Source organism: Spinacia oleracea, chromosome 3 (genome assembly GCF_020520425.1).
Source record: "Spinacia oleracea cultivar Varoflay chromosome 3, BTI_SOV_V1, whole genome shotgun sequence".
Lineage (NCBI taxonomy): Eukaryota > Viridiplantae > Streptophyta > Magnoliopsida > Caryophyllales > Amaranthaceae > Spinacia > Spinacia oleracea.
In genome coordinates, this window is record NC_079489.1 from 39956813 (window position 1) to 39972071 (window position 15259).

The 15259-nt window shown below is 38.9% G+C and overlaps 1 long non-coding RNA gene across 1 annotated transcript; it reads left to right on the forward strand.

Moving 5' to 3' along the window:
• Window positions 1-8872: 8872 nt before the first annotated feature.
• Window positions 8873-12129, forward strand: LOC110793331 (uncharacterized). The gene is made up of 4 exons (XR_008930357.1): window positions 8873-9870; window positions 9976-10014; window positions 10824-10953; window positions 11838-12129. It is a non-coding gene; the product is annotated as an uncharacterized lncRNA (long non-coding RNA).
• Window positions 12130-15259: the final 3130 nt, after the last annotated feature.

Consider the following 15259-nt stretch of genomic DNA (forward strand, 5'->3'; position numbering starts at 1 on the left):
AGAAGCGGTACCAAGCCAGGCGCAAATACTACCCATAGAAGCCTATCATAAACTACATGACATATTATTATTGCCTCATGATGTAATGTTAGTTATGTGTAGCGAAATGTATGATTGTGTGTGACAAACAATGCTAGAAAACCAACGACCTTAAAAATTGCCCAAACATTCATAAACCAATTGGCCAAAGAGTTATACCAAAATACGTGTTCCGCAAACCCGAACGATCGCAACAAAAATAAGCGACGCTCGGGATGGCCCGTAACGAACCCCACAAACGCCGCACAACGCGTAAAGGACGTTATTAGGCAAACACGCAAAATCAAAGTCGCATAAACAAAAAGTATACGCAAACAAAAGACGAGAACCAGCCAGGGACGCATTTTCAACGCCCCTGGCTGGGCGCCAAAATTTCTCACGCCCTACGCTGGGCGCCGAAGTTGCTGCCTGGCCTTTGGGTCAGGCGCAGCAGCCTCGGCGCCCGCGCAAAAAATACTTAGCAAAAAAAACTATTCGTAAAAATTGCTGCAAGGGCGTGTGAAAAGCACTCGATTCTTAAAGCGACTAAAAAAAATGAATAAAAATAAATAACTCTCTGTGTCGTTGATTAGGCCTCCTACGACAACAATGCTCGGCACCAAAACCGAACATGCCAATAACTATGAATGTCGCACGGGCAAGTGTTTCGAAAATCCAAAGAATGACCAAAAGAAAAACCAAAAAGTGTACCAACAAAAGAAAGAGCGAAAAAACCAATAGAGAGAGTCAAGAGTCTAGACTAAGTAATGATTAAAACTTTGGGGCCTAAATTTTAGCTTATCTTATGCATAGAGCTGGTCCTGCCACTTGGTGCCCATCTGAAAATCAAAGGTTAGTGCGTCTCGAAGATACATCACCAACACCAGGTTTAGTGACTCCAAGCTCCGTCCGTCATCCCTCATTTCAAGGATCCCCGCTTCCCCAACCTCGATTCGCACCCTCAAATATGTCTATAGAAGAGCTACAGGACCAAATGACTCAAATGACCCTACTCATGAACCAACTGAAAATGGAAAACGAATCCTTAGCGGCTGCGCAAGTCAAACATTTTGCATTACTGGTCATTTGGCCTCCCGAAACCGAATTAGTCCAAAAATTCATTGACAACCTTGACCCAACTTACAAACCACATCTTAGATACTTGAGCCGTGATACCTTCAAGGATACAAAAACAGTACAAAGCAAACCTGCATACAAGAGTAGCACCTACCACAGGGGCCTCATGCCCCAAGCCCAAGAGGTCCATGTTGTGAAAGAAACTCCAACCCGAAGGAGCCCGGGAGGGTGGACCCGAAATCGAAAGTTTGCCCCACTCGGGTCGACTCTAGTACAAGCTTTCCAAAGACTAACCAATCAAGGAAAACTAAGGCCCATAGGCCCCACACCCGACCCTCCAGTCAAAAGTAAGTACTGGGTCGAGGGCGCTCGCTGCGAGTTCCATCAAGGGAATGGGCATGATACTGAAAACTGCTGGAGACTAAAAAACACGATCCAGGATATGATAGAGGAAACAATACCTCTCCCCAACGTTGGCAAACCCAACAACAACAAGAGCCCACTCGGTTCTTGTCACATCTCTCTTGAACAACCAGAAAATATGAACTTTGACCCTACGGCGTATATTACGCCCCAAGGTGCACCACTCGCCATGGTCCCTATGGATCAAATCGAGAGAGAATTGTGCGGTGTGTGGGATGATGATGCTGAAGATGTCTACCTGTCTCAAGTATCGGGCCAGGACCTCTTTACTGAAACTTGGCCCAGATTTGAAATTTCCCATGACCGCCATACCTTGGATGAGGCATCTCACCTCACCAAGACCAAAACAGCTGAAATATTGGACAACCAGGCTCTATGGACATTGTTTAACGAATCGAGGACTATGGAGAACGAGACTGTGATGACTACCCTAGCTTCACAAGATGAAGGTTTCGATCCAACCCGGTTAATCTCTCCTGCATCAACACTGGAAGAGGCCGAGAACGGATGGGTGAAGACATGTCAGTGGGCCAACACAAAAGGGATAGAATTCAAGATGAGTATCGGCGGAGGACCAAAGTTTTACGAGACTAAACCCAAGGCTTGAGCCATAGAGAGCACCTTAGTAAAAAAAAGCGCCTAGTAATTCTTTAGATTGATGGAAAAAAAATAAAGGCTTTAGATGGTCCTAAGACCCCTTAGAATATAGGTTAACTTTGTTTCAGTGTTTTCCTTACTTTCCAAATTAATAAAGACGTAAGATTTCTCCTAAAAACTTTTATTCTAACACTAAAGAAACACCAAATGTACTTGCAAATACAAAAACAAAGGGGCAGCCCACTCTAGGCCCAATAAACAAGGCCCACTCGGTCTTGAATCGTGACGTCGAAATGAACCACACTATCATATTGCCACAACATAAGGGTCTAACCCATGTAACCCAAAAAAATCAAAAAGGAAATCAAATTCAAAACAATACAAATGTTGCTCAAGAAAAAAACTCATAAAAATAAACACCGCCCCCCGCATCAACACGCACCTCAGCCCATTCAAAAGCCTACACAAAGATCTTCATATCTTCCACACACTAACCCCATTCTCAAAACCGTTTCGAGTCACGAATAGAAAAAATTAATCCGGACAAAAATGTGTCTCACGCCAATAGTAAAAAAACCTCCGAAATAGCGGCAAAATTGATTTTAATACGAGTAAAAAAGTGAAACACAAAAAAAATAAAATGCAAGAACACGTGAAGCAAAGCGCCGAAATGACCGCCCAGAAATCATTTTCAGCGCCCAGGGCTGGGCGCCGAAATCTTTGACGCCCCAGCCTGGGCGTTGAAACTCTCTGCCTGCCTAACTTTTTCCAGAAGTGCTCGTCATTTTATCCGCACATAACGGAAAAATAACGAACACTTGGGGGGTACAGCACGTACTCAGATATGCGTACCAAAAAAAAATAGCCGTACAAAAAACACATGGAATATGCACTTTTATAAACTCAGGTACGCGGCTTACGGCAAAAACAGCAGACTAAGATAATGATAATACTTCACTCATTTTACCGATTAAATAATATGTTTCCACCTCAGGGCATATCTATCCGGCATCCTAGAATTTATTCTGGCTAGAACTACGCGCGACCTGATTCTAAGTTAAAAATATTTAACAAAGATACGTAGGCAATCCTATTTATGGATTCGGTCCAATCAAATAAAAAATATATATACGTTGTGCAAAAGTGTTAGACATATATAATGAAAAAAATGGAGAAGCAAAAAAGAAGTAAAAATAAAATACGCCTTTATTAAAAAATGATAAGAAGGAAAACAAAAGTGCTAAGGAATGAAAAACAAACACAACTGAAATAAATAAAGGGCACCTACACCCTAGCAAGAACTACACTACTCTAGTTCTTCTGGATCATCAAATAAAGTCTTGTAGAGGGCAATGTTCGCGGGGTCCACCCCCACAGGTTTCTGCACTCCCCCTATATCAATCTCCATAAGAACCGGCTCCTAGACACTAACTTCCAAAGATGCCAAGGCTTCATAAACATTCTCAGTTTGAACAGTTATAGCCCGCTCAGCCTCAAGGGCACAGACAATGGTGGGGGAAGGATTATCAACATCAACTGGATTAGTCACTGTTTCTACTGGCGGCTGAGCTTTCCTAACCCATACATTGTTCCGGCGATGATCTCTGCGAGAGCTTGCATTTCTTTTAGCAACGGCAGGCCCCTTCATGTTAGGCATCTTCTTAGGCCTAGAACTGGAACGGGGAGGAACCTCCTTTCGCTTTCGATCAGGACGAGCTTTCACAGTCTTAATACCATGGGTGCGAGGATTGGCAGAATCACGGCCCTCATATCTAACCCGAATACGAGGTATCAAAAGCTCAGCCGGCTCCCCATTTCGAGCCTCGGTCCTCACAGCTTTATCATCGGAACTCATCCACAACTTGTAGTTTTCAGAAAGACCCACAAAGCCATTTGTAGCTACGGCCCAACGCGGGAGATCATCATAATACTTAGCCCATGCTTGAACCCGTGCTTGTGAAAAGGCTGCTACTTTAGGTGGTACTGTATCAGAAAAGGGGATAGTCTAACTTAAGCCGTATTGACGCATGACTCGGTAAGGAAAGATATAAATGGGCCGAGATAGCCCCAACAAAGAAACATAAACTGACACATCAGAACCCCCCGTCATAGTAGTTAAACCCCACCACGGTACCACCCACTTAATAGAACAGATACCATGAGTAAAAAAGGAAGCCCACTCGGCCTCGTCCTGGCCTCGGTGCAAATACTTTCGGTTACCCAAGGCTATAGGGCGATAATGTTTAGGATCGGCAGGAGTTTCTAAAAGCCTAAGTCGTTCCATGAGCCAAATCTGCAAAAACGGGTACGATCAGATCAAAAAATAGACAAACAAAACCTGGGGCGCAGTTTCAACGCCCAGGACCAGGCGCCGAAAATTCTAACGCCCAGCGCTGGGCGGGACGAGTAAAAGAAAAAATGTGAAAAAATATGTGCGCAAAGGAAAGGTCGATTACCTGCAGCAATAGGGGGCTCCCCTTAAAATATTCAGATTTGGCATTCTTCTTCAACTCATCCGCACTCAGCAAAGTCTCGGCAACAACCAACGGCATAATAGAATAGCAACTTTCCATCTGGCTAATCAAAGGGATCAACCTTATGTCACCGAACTCACCATTGTTATTCGACAGCAAATAATGATTCAACAAGCAAAATACAAGGGCTCGAATGTTCAATTTCTGTTCGGTCATATTTTTACTAGGCCTAAAGTGATGTTTTACAAGCTTTGCCAAATCAACCTCATCACCTACAACAATCTCAGCGAGCATGTTAGCATCTAGTCCTAGGAAAGTCCCTACGGTTGTTTTACCCTCTTCAATGGTGCCAGGGGTGGCAGGAGTAGCATTAGTAGGATAACCAAGGATCGCAGCAAATTCATCTGGGAAAGGACATATTTCATTGCCCCGAAAAACAAAAACATGGTGATCGGAATCCCAAAAGCTCAGGGCTGCATACAGAAAGTTATAATCAATATTAATTTGTTGTAAGCCTAAAAGTGCCTCTAAGTGGTATTCTTTCAACAAAGCCTTTTCTGTAGGAGTAAGGGCTCTTAGCCAACGCCTCACATCTCGTTGGAGGGAGAAGGGAGGAATCGACATGACAAAAACAAGGAGGAATTAAAGCTAAGCGACTACAAGAGAGAAGAAGATTGAGAGTGATGGAAAAGAGGGACGTATCTAACCCCTATATATAGCTGAAGACATCAAATGACATCCTGATCCCATTCGGAAACGCGCTGAGAAATCCGAAAACCAAAAATCGCCAGAAAAAGACTTTCAGCGCCCACGGCTGGGCGCCGAAATGATTAACGCCTAGCCTTGGGCGCTGAAAATGCAGCCCAAGGCCCGGATTTCACAAAACGCGGAACAGGAAAGGACTTAAAACCGTGTTGGTAGACACGAGGCCCTATTGCAATCAAGATCAAGCCCAAAAGCACCGTTAGCCCCCAAATAGTGAAAATGAATGTTGAAACTTGGTCGAAACTTAGACTCGTCTCAAGGAATATATGTGTACACTTTTCAAAACAAATATGAGCAAAATAAATATCAAGGTCATTCTTCGAAACACCAAAAAATATTGTTAAGTCGTTGGTTTCCCAAAAAATGTCTGTTTGTCAAAAGATTAATCCGGGCCAAGCTAAACCGGATATTATTGGAAAATAAACTTCGTCGCCCGGAAAATGAAGTCGCACTCCACGACTTTGTCAAAATAGCATACCACTATAAAGGTCACTCGCACATACGAGCACGACCCCAAACATGATTAAAGGACGTTATAAAATACGTACCTCTCTTGGCAAGAAATGACCGTCAAGCCTGAGTGCTTGGGGGCTCGAAAGAAAATATATATTTCAAAAGAGAGTATGCAAAGTTAAAACAATATTCCCGGACGCCATGCACAGTCCCATGTTTGGATAATCTCAAAAGAAAAAAAACGGATTCCGACCTCAGAGTAAAGGTCGCCGTTGACACCTGTACATGGTCCTCTGATCAAAGACCAAGTGGTGGCAAAAATCGAGCCGTAAAGACTAGCTCAAAACCACAAAAGAAGACGATCACAAGACAAAGGTCCGTCTAAACCCGTTGTCAACCCACATTCAGGTTACAACTAAGTCCGAGCATCCCTCGAAAGAATTCGCTTTTGCAAGAATGAATAAAAGAAATTCTCAAAAGAAATCACGATGAACAAAAAATAGGAACTTGCCCATCTTCAGTTGGCAAGATCGCGTCACGAACCACGCGAGTTCCAAATCGAAAAAACGAATTTAGGGACGTCCACCCTCAGCGGATAGGGCTCGCCCACCCTCAGCGGGCGGGGTCTGCGTCACTAGCCGCGCAGGTCCTCAGTTTTCGAAAAATAGAATCTTCAAAAACAAAATGAAACAGGCTCGCCATCTTTAGCCGGCGGGGTCTGCGTCACTAACCGCGCAGGTCCTTAGTTGCTGCAGCAATAACTTTTTCTGGTTTTCCTTTTTTTTTAAAAAGGATTGGTTTTCCGTTTTTCCAAAAAAGAACGATGTGAGTAGTTTTCCCTTTTTTTTAAAGGATTGGTTTTCCGTTTTTCCAAAAAAGAACGATGTGAGTAGTTTTCCTTTTTTTTAAAAGGATTGGTTTTCCGTTTTTCCAAAAAAAAAGAACGATGTGAGTAGCTTTCCCTTTTTTTAAAGGATTGGTTTTCCGTTTTTCCAAAAAAAAAAAAGAACGATGTGAGTAGTTTTCCCTTTTTTTAAAGGATTGGTTTTCCGTTTTTCCAAAAAAAAAAGAACGATGTGAGTAGTTTTCCCTTTTTTAATAAAGGGTTGGTTTTCCGTTTTTCCAAAAAAGAACGATGTGAGTAGTTTTCCTTTTTTCCAAAAATTAAAGGATTGGTTTTCCATTTTTCCAAAAAAGAACGATGTGCTGGATTTTCCTTCGTTTTACGTCCCATAAAAATAAGGGGGTTTTCTCGTTTAGCTAACCCTGAAAATGAGAATCTTTAAAAACATCTTTACCTCGTGATTGGGCTTGGCCAGGCCCAATTACACTTTATAGGTTTGATTTCGAAAACATCTGTAGCTACTTCCAATGACAAAGTGAGGGAGTTCCTACACATCTTTAGATACTTCCAATGACAAAGTGAGGGAGTTTCTATACTATCAGTTGACAAATCCCAATGACACGTGAGGGATATGTCGACACTTCAAGTGATGACCCTTAAGTCAAATGTTATCACTCGGGGGCTCGTGAGACCCTCGCAAAACAAGTCACATACACTATGGCTTGTATGACGCACTCTGTCTAGTACTTTGACCATCGTCTCATCCCGAGACTCAGTCAAAGTGGGGGCTAACTGTAGACACCTACTTTTGTCCCCATTCCCGAAAGGGAAGGTTCGATGATGAGAACATAAATCTCCACTTGGCAACACATCTCCTATAAAATAAAGAATCTCAATTACCCTTTTCATTTCACCCGAAACCTGCTATTTATAGAAACCTTCTATTTAGGGAAACCTGCTAAAAATAGTAACTGCCGTAATGGGTAGTTGTTAAAAGTGGCAAGTCGTAAAAGATAGAAACCTGTCAGAATTAGGTGTTGCACTCCAACATAAATCATAAATGAGATAGAAATTACAAGAAGAATCCTATTCCTAATATGATTCGAAAATAAGAGTTACGTATTAATTAAAATCCTAACGAGCCTAGAGTTCGTAACGGGCCCAGACGCATTCCGTCATAAAGTTAATACGCGCTAAAAAACTCGAATAAGTCTCAAACACTCCGGATTCTAAGAGTCCAAAACTGACAAAGAAAACGGCCCAGACCCTATTTTCAACGCCTGGCTCTGGGCGCCGAAATCTTCGGCGCCCAGCCCTGGGCGCTGAAACTACCTGGGACGTGTTCTTTCCTAATTCTTCGTGGATTAGAGCTCTAAAATTCTATCTTTCCACAAACTCTTTTCTATAAATATAGCCCCAAATTCGACGTGAAAAAAGAATTCATTATTCTGAGTATTGACTCCAACCCCTAAGCCTAAGCCTCACGCTGCGAAATTGATCACGCGTTCTGTCGCAATCGATCCAAAAATCGAACATAACGTATCATGTCCCGTAGTTTGAGATACGTTAAATAAAAGGAGAAATAGCAAAGTCAAAGTGGTTAGTTTTCTGAGAACCGTGACGCACCTCTCAAGGGTGCGTCGTAATGTGCCCCTTCGCATGATTTAATTGCTTTCCTCGCCCTTTTATGAACTGTTAAACTAATCAAATCTAATTGTTCTATCACGCCTAATAAAGATAATATTTTGGGAAATTGAACTATCATGCTAGGTCCCTTAAAACAATCTAAATCAGATAATTGCGATCGATCTAGTATTATGTGTTGCATATTGTTAAAATCAATTCAGATTAGTTTAATAGTTAACGCATGTCCCTTCAATTATTTATGCTGAGCTAGTAAGGATATCCTGCTTCTGGAGTTATCGAAGAGCGAGTACTTCTCTCGGTAGTTACAGTCCCCCGAACCCTCAATCTCTACCTTGCGGGTGTATGTTGAGAGATCCCCACACCAGGGATCACAAGGGAACCTATGGTCGTCGTGGTCAAACATAATTGCACCCCCTTTATGTCACGATAACCGGGTTTTGTCAGTTTTTCTCATTGTCGTTAAAAACTGAATGGTGACTCCTATATTACTAGTCAATTGGGTGTAAACTCACATGAAATCCAATTACACTTGATTTGACAAAAAGAAACGTCACACCCACGAGGGACGAGGTCACGCATTAGCCTCGTGCTTTTTCGACCCCCTCACACCTCTTTAGTGCTTTTCCTAATACAGCAGATTCTAAATAACCTTGCAGTATCAATAATATCATGACAAACACCGGCAATCTCTAGATGGCCATGTGGGAAATCCTTGAGAGCTTGGATGAAATTTATGTTGTCTGTCTTCACGAGGACACTCTCTACCCCTTTCAGATTAGCCTGTCTTAAGCCTATAAGAACAACCAGTACTTCGACTTGAAGAGGAGTATGCGCGCGAACCCGTTCCATACCTTCGTATTTTTCCCCCAAACCACACTCTAAAACCCACCTAACAGCTGCATTCTTGTTACCAGACCTCTTATTTAGCTTCCAAGCACCATTTGTCACCATCTGTCATAATATTTTAAATCAGTATATGCAATGGCTTTAATTTGGTTATTTCCTGTTCTTCATATCCAAGTTTTGGCAGAACAAGGTTTTAGGTATAATGTAACTAAAGAAAATGACTCGATCTTGTATAATTGTAAATAATTGGTTGACTCAGAATAGGTTAGGACTAACCCAATTTACTTGAAGCTATTCTTGACTTGAAGCTAGTTGTTGACTGGGTTGTTGCCACAAGCTTCCATTTCCTTCAACTTTTTCCAATAAATGACACCTTTGTACATGAAATGTGGTGAGATTCATACCCTTACAGGTTAGTTTGATAAGGTGCATAACCTAATTATTCAGGTGCTTTTTTTTAATTTATCCGTGTGAGGTCCGTTTTTGCTCTAACATTGATGTTTTTTTGTTTTGGCATTCTGAATTTTTACTATTCATTGAATTAGATATGCGAGTCAACTCTGTTTCCTTTTTAACCTGTTTTTATTTTTCAAGGAAACACCAAGTCTGTTTTGTAAAAGTGATTCTTATCTCTATCCTTGCATCTCTCGGTCAGTATTTGTATTTGCATTGCATCCCTTGTATTTGAGTTCAAGCACTTTTAGAAGAAGTTCCTGAAGAATTAAGGTAATAATTTAGATAATAATTCTACCTTTAATCTACTGAGTGCTTCATTTTCATTTTCATTTTCTTTTTCATGTTTAAAAAAAATAATTGTTCTTATTCCTGCAGCAAGAGATTGTGAAAGCAAAAGAAAGATGAGATTTAAAGGTACTCTTGTACTTTATCTGATATCAGCACTTATAAATCTTATCAATTTGACTTAAAATCTATGTGAAATCTAACAGCACCATATAGTCCCATACCCCTTAATAAATATTGAATTAAAACATGGACCAAGAACTAACTACAGAAGCAAAACAAGAAAGCTAGGCTTCCCCTATTGTAAGAACCAAAGAATTATATTCTGATTTGTGCGTGACCTAAACACTTTCCATACAGTTGCTTGCTGACTTGTTAGAAGTTAGCAAATGCATATAACAAAAAAGGTGGTCAAAACCATTATGTACAAATAAGACTTATACCCAATAATACTATGCTCTTCACTCCTAACCACACTAAGACAATATACCAGTTCCATCTGCATTTAAAAGCATGAAAACTGCACTTAGTCAATGGGTTAGTTTGTTTCTTGTTACAGGTCTTGTCCATATGGCTTATAAAAAGGAAATTAGCTTTCCACTTGGATTGAAATGCCAAAAAAAGGATTATACACCCTTAATTGCCACCTCCCTTAACTGGACACCTCCTTTCATAGACAGACCCACAATAGGTACTAACTTGTCTTTGCATCAGGTCTGCTGATTCTGTAGGAAGTTTAGATTTACCTAACACATCTAGAATTTAACCTTACATTAAAGAAATCATAATAGGAGTAATTAATAGTTGGATGCATTATATAGTTACGAAAGAAATCCATAACAGCTAAATAAACATCATACTTCACAATATTCCAAACTTCTTAAAGAAAATAGAATTAACCGCCATTACCTAGAATTTACTTTTGATTTTTGTTTTAGGTGCACTCTCTTCAACCCTAAATCCATATTCGAAGAGTCTGAAGCCTCATTTTCTCTTGATCATGTAACGAGACATTTGTTAAATCATGTTGGAGTAGAGATTGAACATCTTCAAGATCCCCCTCCACAGGTTGTATCTTATTATGCAAGTTTACAAACTCTTCTTTACGAAGAGTTTCCAAACCACTCTTCACTAATTTAAGCTTAGTAACTTTGATGATATTCAATCTCTATTTTTTACTTTGTCAAAAATTATGAAAGTTGTAAGGTTTTTGGAGTCGATTTTGGTATGGTTGGAATCCTACTCACTTATTTGACTGTTATATTTTCACAAGCTAAGGTGATTTGATTTTGATGTGTTGGTAATGCTTCAAAGATAATTTTGACATATTTGTGTTTAATTTCTAGAAAATGTTTTGATGAGATAGCCTGGTACACAAATATTAGTACACCAATATTAGCACTGAAAATTAGAATTTCTGAGTGATTTCTACTGTTGGAATGTGGATTAATGCAGTCTGGTTCCTTTTTTCAGAACTGTTACTGCTGCATTTGTTGTGACTTTGTTACCGTCTGGATTAATGCAGTCTTGTTCATACAGGTTTCTAGGATTTGTTGTCTTTTTTCTGCTGTGGGTTTGTGCTGTTTAGTTTCTGGTGTGTGCAGGTTAAGCCTTTGGATGCCCTTCTTTTCGGCTCTACTGGTTTCTGCTCAACATCTATGTGTTGAGAGTTATTGTTGATGTTGTGACTAGTAATAAGGTTGGAGTACTAATGCAAGGGTTTTGATGTTTGTCCTTCAGTTTGTTTTTAACGCTTAGGCCCTAGTTTAGGAACTAGTTGGTTTCTTTTGTTTAGCTTTGTCAGGTAGTTTTCTTTTTCGATGGATGTTTTTTTGTTGTTTGCCTAAGGTTGTTTTGAGGCTGGAAAAACGATGTTTTGGTTTTTACATTGGTTATTAGATTGCTTATTTACCAAAGAAACATATGTTTGATACATTAAATTTTCTTTGCAGATATTGTTGATTCAAGTGTAAATGGTAAAACGTGATCCAGAGATCAACAAGTTATCTTGAAGTAAGCTAGCACGGGGATAAGATTTACTCGGTTAATTAGTCCTAGTTAATTAGGAAGTTATTTTTATTCTAGTTTTGGACTATCTTGATTAATGTATAAAAAATCATGCGAGGAATTGTTTTTATTTCAGCTTCATTAGACGGTGCAAATTATTGTACGGATGGTATTATCACTATTTGTATGCTACATTAAAGCAGCTTTATGAAAACATAGTATACTAATATTTATATTTGATTGTGCTTTTATTTGTGCTCAATATATATTTTTAGAGAAAATTCATATATTGTTGGGATATAGTATCAAATTGTGACGCTTAGAAGAGTCTAAATTTGTTTGGCGGTAAAAATATAGTATCAAATTGTGACCCTCAGAAGGGTCTAGATTTGGAGGAACGAAAATGTAAACACGAGAAATGACGGAGCAAAGGGTCGAAAGATGCATTTGTATTGCGTGAAAGTGGAGTAAATAGCGACACAATAGAGAGTCGAAATATTTCTACCAAAGAAAGCGTCGAATATGAAAAATAGTGACATCAAAATTCGTCTAAATTGAGTAAATAGCGACGCTTGAATGCGTCGAAAAATATCGACCGTGAATATTTCGACGGTTCAGAGAAGCGTCGATTTGCTATTTTTCGACGCTTTATAGTGTCGATATATGACCCAAAAAGTGCCGTATTTTTCCGTAGTGGTCGTTTAATATTAATAAATGTAGATTTTTGTTTCAACTTAATTCTGAAAAATCAGATCAGATCAGACCAGATCAGATTAGAAAAAATAAAATCAAATCAGTTCAGATCAGAAAAAATAAGTTTAGACCATATAAGATAAGATCAGGAGAAATAAGGTGAACTAAACAGGGCCTTATTTCGCTCTTATTTTAGGGTTTTAGTTAGTTTAGTTTAGAGAGAGAAAGTGAGAAAAATTAATGGAAAGCTTGGATTTTGGATGATTGAAGGAGAAATCTAGAGATTTGAACAACTCCTTAGCTTCACTCAATGAGAATTTCTTACTCTCTCTTCTCTTTTCATTTCTTTAATTACTTATTTTGTTAGTTAATTATTTATGTTTAATTTCATGTTCATGTTTTAATTAGTTATTTCAAACCTTAGATTAGTGATTAATATCATGTTCTTGGTTAGAAATTTATTATTTTTCATTAGTTTCATGATTAGGGAGTAGTATTTTGATTAGAGTTTGGTGAGAACTCAACATTGATTGGTTTGGTTGTTTGTGATTGGGAATTAGGGATTTTCATGATTAAATTATTACATGTTTAGGCATTTCCAATACATGTTGCATTTAACTTGATCAATTAAGTGTTCCATGATTGCTTGAAGTAGTCTAGTTGGGTTGGAAATGGATTAAAGACCTAAACTTGACTATTTGGTTGAATTGGGATTTTGATTTACCCCGGGTATGATAGGGTAGAACGTGACTTCATCTTTGATGCTTAGGGAAATTGTTCGTGCGACGGGAGATGGTTGGAGCTATTTTTGAATTCAACGCCTATTCATGTAGTGCTTGTGAATCTTCCCCGTTTTCAATTATCTTATGTCCTAATCTCGTTTACTTTTGTTTTCTTAGTTTAGTTTAATTAGTTTTATTCTATTAGTGATTTGCAAAACCCCGTTCCAACCTAACTTATCGATTGATTAGCATAAATTAGTGCACCTTAGTCCTTTTGGATTTCGACCCTTACTTATCGCTTTACTTGTGCTTAGTGATTAGTTTAGGTTTTTGTTTGATTTTATGAATCTAGTAACGACTTAGTTTTTCCCCGATCATCATGTCAAATTGGAGATTAATATAAAAAACTTGCTTGAGCATTGAGTGAAATATGTGTTTTGGGTTTTATATCCCGATTAAATAATTCCACTCATAAGGATACCGGTATCAAATCTCCTAAATGCATTGTTGCATTTGCAGACATGGTTAGACTTGATGGAACGTGCAGAGCAGAAAATTTCTGATGCGCAAGTTATGCTCAACAGTGAAGCACAACATGGATAAGTACCTTACATGGAGAGCGGAAAAGGTAAAAGCATTTTCCTCCTCTTATTTCCCACCTAGTATCATTTAGAGCTTTTGTTATGTGACTTTGATGGTTCATTTGTTCCTCAAATTGTTGGTAGACAGTCAAATATTTGGAATAAGAGAGAACATAATTTATTTATATTAATAACTTTTATAGCGTTAAGAATAGTTTTTACCGAGGTGGGATTATTTTTCTTGATATGAAGAATGAATGTTTTATCTTACCTCCTCTTTATCTCTCCTTCCCTTTCTGTCTAATTGTTTGTGCTAGGAATCTAAAATTGAAAATGGTTTGAAGTCGATGTCAGTTGTAATATATTTGTAATAAGTGGTAAACTGGTAAAAGTAAAGCGCTGATATGTGACTTTATAAGATGGTTCCATCCTGAACTTTATGGTAATGCAACTCTATCCCTAAATTTGTGTTTCCTTCATAATTTCCGCCTATTACCAGTTTACAAGTTTTGAGGGAGGTATTGTATAATAACAAAAATCTATTAAAATAGAGATATTTGGGGTGAAAAGCATTACCACATACATTGACAGTGGAAAAATTGTCACGCGGAAAGCTCATTTAAATTACCGTCAGCTAGTGTCATATGTAGAATAGGTTGTCTTTGTAGTTGTGAAACATCTTTCTATAGCTGAACATCTACGAGTTATTGTAATAATAGATTCAATAACAACTACGGGGTATTTATTTGATGAATTAACATGTAAGGATACGCCTGACAATCACATTGATGTAACATTTGCAAAATAGGATATGGGGCATTTATCGCTGAGAAAGTTCAAAGTTGGTTAGGGAAGCAAAAGCAAGAGTATGGTTTTTCAACTTATGGTCTATTATCTGGGATTCCTTTTCAATATATAATTTAACTAAGGCCTTATTTTCAATGATAATTTGGTTCGCATGATGTGTTGAGGATCTTCCTGTTTAATGGAACTGATGAACTAGGCAGGAAAATATTTCTGTACAGGCTTAAAGATGGAACATTAATGAGAAGTGCAATTTGATGGGGGCCGGGAGTCATTCGAGAACCGACCATGGGATAGAAGTAAGCTTAACCTTGTAGTTGGGTTCAAAATGTTGGGACAAGATTGGTCCAAGTCCAAGAGAAAAGATGATAGGTCCAAAAACGTCCAAGTATCGAGCACGTCCCAGTATCGAGCCCTTAGCGTGCTTGTTGCATTTGGTTTGGCATTAGCTTGAAATCTCATGTGTAATGCATAATCAAAGGTAAATGTATTTTGTTTTTGGTTACTTGGGTTATAGTTCCTGAGATTTTCTTTTTGGTTCAAAGCTCTAGGGAAATATTGACTTTT